Source organism: Erinaceus europaeus, chromosome 3 (genome assembly GCF_950295315.1).
Source record: "Erinaceus europaeus chromosome 3, mEriEur2.1, whole genome shotgun sequence".
Classification (NCBI taxonomy): domain Eukaryota; kingdom Metazoa; phylum Chordata; class Mammalia; order Eulipotyphla; family Erinaceidae; genus Erinaceus; species Erinaceus europaeus.
The window spans coordinates 94416494-94421042 of record NC_080164.1 but is presented as its reverse complement, the minus strand read 5'-3'; the positions used below and the strand labels follow the sequence as shown (position 1 = coordinate 94421042).

Genomic DNA, 4549 nt, shown 5'->3' with positions numbered 1-4549 from the left:
GAATAAAAAAACCATACAAAAGATCAGTGAAAGTAAATGTTGGTTCTTTGAAAGAGTGAAAAAAATAGAGAAACCTTTAGCCAGATTCACAAAACAAAAAAGGGAGAAGACCCAAATAAATCAGATCATAAATGGAAGAGGAGATATCACAACAGACACCACAGAAATTCAACATATGCGAAGCTTCTATGAACAATTATATGCCACCGAGCTAGAGAACCTGCAAGAAATGGATGATTTCCTAGATACCTACAACTTCCAAAATTAAGTAAAGAGAAACTAGATAACATGAACTGGGCCATAACAGCTAATGGAATTGAAACAGAACCTTCCCAGACTCTTCCCCGCAGCCCCGGGTCATGGCTTCATGATTTTTTGCCGTTTCTTGGCAAAAACGGCAACTAACGATGCTGTTCTGAAGAGACTGGAGCAGAAGGGTGCAGAGGCAGATCAAATTATTGAATATCTCAAGAAGCAAGTTGCTCTTCTTAAAGAGAAAGCGGTTTTACAGGCAACTTTAAGAGAAGAGAAGAAACTCCAAGTTGAAAAAGGAGATAGAAGAACTGAAACAAGAGCTAATTCAGGCAGAAATTCAGAATGGAGTGAAGCAGATACCTGTCCCATCTGTTCCTCCACTGCAAGTTAATTCTCCACTTTCTGGAAGTGTGACAGAATCCATACCAGTAACATCTAAACCATCTGGTGCAAAGGATCAAGTGAAAGAAGGAGGCAAAGGAGAAGAGAAGAAGGTGAAAGAGAAAAGTGAAAAGAAAGGAGAGAAAAAAGAAAAAAAGCAGCCACCAGCAGCAGGAAGTGCTGATTCTAAACCAGTAGATGTTTCTCACCTGGACCTCCGAATTGGTTGTATCCTTAATGCCAAAAGACACCCAGATGCAGACTCTCTATATGTTGAAGAAATAGATGTGGGAGAAACTGCCCCAAGGACGGTGGTCAGTGGCCTGGTCAATCATGTTCCTCTTGAACAGTTGCAGAATCGGATGGTGGTCTTACTTTGTAACCTGAAACCTGCAAAAATGAGGGGCATGCTGTCCCAGGCCATGGTGATGTGTGCCAGCTCCCCAGAGAAGGTGGAGATCTTGGCACCTCCGGATGGGTCTGTCCCTGGGGACAGAATCACTTTTGACACTTTCCCTGGAGAGCCCGCCAAGGAGCTGAATCCCAAGAAGAAGATCTGGGAGCAGATCCAGCCCGACCTGCACAGGAATGCGGAGTGTGTGGCCACATACAGAGGGGAGCCCTTTGAGGTGAAGGGGAAGGGCATGTGCAGGGCCCAGACCATGGCCAACAGTGGGATCAAATAAAGTCCCCCAGCTCCCACCACAGCAATAAAAAGAAGCACAGTTGTCACTTGCTCTCCAAAAAAAAAGAACCTTCCCCAAAATAAAAGTCCTGGACATTGTTGACATAGCAATCAGGCAAGAGCAAGGAATTAAAGGCATACAGATTGGAAGAGAAGAAGTCAAACTCTCCCTATGTGTAGATGACATGATAGTATATATAGAAAAACCTAAGGAATCCAGCAAGAAGCTTTTGGAACTCATCAGGCAATACAGTAAGGTGTCAGGCTACAAAATTAACATTCAAAAGTCAGTGGCATTCCTCTATGCCATCACTAAGTTAGAAGAAATTGAAATCCAGATTTCAGTTCCTTTTACTATAGTAACAAAAACAATAAAATGTCTAGGAATAAACCTAACCAAAGAAGTGAAAGACTTGTGTAATGAAAACTATGAGTCACTCCTCAAGGAAATTGAAAAGGACAAAAAGAAGTGTAAAGATAGTCCATGTTCATGGGTTGGAAGAAATAACATCATCAAATTAATATACTACCCAGAGCCATCTGGAAATTTAATGCTATCCCTATAAATATCCCAACTACATGCTTAAGGAGAATAGAACAAATGCTGTAAATGTTTATCTGGAACCAGAAAAAGACATAGAATTGCCAAAACAATCTTGAGAAGAAAGAACAGAACTGGAGGCATCACACTCCCAGATCTCAAATTGTATTATAAGGCCATTGTAATCCAAACTGCTTGGTACTGGAACATGATTAGACTCACTGACCAATAGATTAGAATTGATGGCCCGGAAGTAAGACCCCATACCTACAGAAATCTAATCTTTGACAAAGGTACCCAGACTATTAAATGGGGAAAACAGTGTCTCTTCAACAAATGGTGTTAGAAAAAATGGGTTGAAACATGCAGAAGAATGAAACCAATACAAAGTTAATTCCAAGGGGATCAAGGACTTGGATGTTACACCGCAAACTATCAGATACTTAGAGGAAAATATTGGCAGAACTCTTTTCCGCATAAATATTAAAGACATCTTCAATGAAACAAATCCAGTTACAAAGAAGACGAATGCAAACACAAACCTATGGGACTACATCAAATTGAAAAGTTTCTGCACAGCAAATGAAACCACTACCCAAATCAAGAGACCCCTCACAGAATGGGAGAAGATCTTTCCATGCCATACATCAGACAAGATGCTAATAACCAGAATATATAAAGAGCTTGCCAAACTCAACAACAAGTAAACAAATAACCCCATCCAAAATGGGGGAAGGTCATGGACAGAATATTCACCACAGAAGATATCCAAAAGGTTGATAAACACATGAAAATATGCTCCAAGTCTTTGATTGTCAGATAAATGCACATAAAGGCAACAATGAGATATCACTTCACTCCTGTGAGAATGTCATACATCAGAAAAGTTAACGGCAGCAAATTCTGGAGAGTTTGTGGGGTCAAAGGAACCCTACTGCTCTGCTGGTGGGAATGTAAATTGGTCCAACCTCTGTGGAGAACGTTCTAGAGAACTCTCTGAAGGCTAGAAATTGACCTACCCTATGATCCTACAACTCCTCCTGGGGATATATCCTAAGGAACTCAACACACCAATCCAAAAAGATCTGTGTACACATATGTTCTTAGCAGAATAATTTGTAATAGCCAAAACTGGAAGCAGTCCAGGTGTCCAACAGCAAATGAGTTTCTGAGCAAGTTGTCTTATATAAACACAATGGAATACTACTCAGCTATAAAAAAAAAATGGTGACTTCACCGTTTTCAGCTGATCCTGGATGGACCTTGATAAATTCATTTTAAGTGAAATAAGTCAGAAACAGAAGGATGAATATGGGATGATCTCACTCTCAGGCAGAAGTTGAAAAACAAGATCAGAAGAGAAAACAAAGTAGAACCTGAACTGGAATTGTCATTGCACCAAAGTAAAAGACGCTGGGGTGTGGGGGGGATTGAGGGGGAGAGAATGCAGGTCCAAGAAGGATGAAAGAGTACCTAGTGGGGGTTGTATTGTTATATGGAAAACTGAGAAATGTTATGCATGTACAAACTACTGTATTTACTGTCGAATGTAAAACATCAATTCCCCAATAAAGAAATTTTATAAATAAATAAAAGATAGAAAGTAATAATAAATATGAGAGCTCATTATACCCATACAAACAAAAGAAATCTGAGACTTTCAAAATCCTTTAACACAATTTAAAGGTTACGTTATTAAAAGAAACCTAACTGGTGTCTAATATCTTTTGTGTCATTGGATCAACCTCAGGAAGGTTAGGGCTTGTGTGCTAAAACCCTGAGAACACATGTTCTAACTCTTTGAAAGCTTTGTATCTAATCAGCACAAGATCCTGTTGTTAATTGCAGGGGGTTTCTCCCTGGGTAACCAGTTCAGTTTGTAAAGTGTTATATTTATAACTTACTGGAGCCTCTGTCCCTCTCAGAATTCCAGGAAGTAAGTGTGTGATCTGATTGTGACTGTAGATTGCAGGTTGATATTGCCAGGCTGGTGGTGATTTCTAACAAAAGCAAAACAGCAGGCAGGTATCACTGAGAGAAGGGCACTAAAGCTTTCTACATCTCTAAGAGGTTCTGCTGCTTCCCTCTCCTCTCCCCTTCCTCCTATCTGAAAGGGAAAGGAATATGGCTGAAGCTAGAATAAGCTCACTCTTTTTTATATTTATTGATTGATTGATTGATTGGTTTTTGCCTCCAGGGTTATAGCTGGGGCTCAGTGCTGGCACTACGAATCCACTGTTCCTGGCCGCCACTTCCCCCCATTTTTTTTGGAAAGTGCAGAGAGAAATTGAAAGAGAAGGGAAAATAGAGAGGGAGAGAGAAAGACAAACATCTGCAGCACTGCTTCACTGCTTCTGAAGAGTTCACCATGCAGGTGGGGAACTCTAACCCAGATTTTGGTATCTGTCCTTGCACTATGTGCACTTAACTGGGTGCACCATTGCCTGGCCCCCTAAACTCACTCTGAGAACTGGATAGATAGGTTACTTGGTGCTCTGCAAGGATAGAGGCAATTACCAATGGCAAGAGAAGCTCAAATGGATAGGGAATAAGGATAATCCCTCATGAATCACAGGAATTCTGTATAGGAGCAATGCTGATGTAAGCATGACAGTCCATCCTGCAAGGGAGCTGTTCTAGTGGGGAATAGAAGAGATATAATACCGGTGCGAAGGAAGGCAGCCTGG

At 40.8% G+C, this 4549-nt stretch overlaps 1 pseudogene; it reads left to right on the top strand.

Moving 5' to 3' along the window:
* Positions 1 to 349: 349 nt before the first annotated feature.
* LOC103126848 (aminoacyl tRNA synthase complex-interacting multifunctional protein 1-like) lies at positions 350 to 1390 on the top strand (annotated as a pseudogene).
* Positions 1391 to 4549: the final 3159 nt, after the last annotated feature.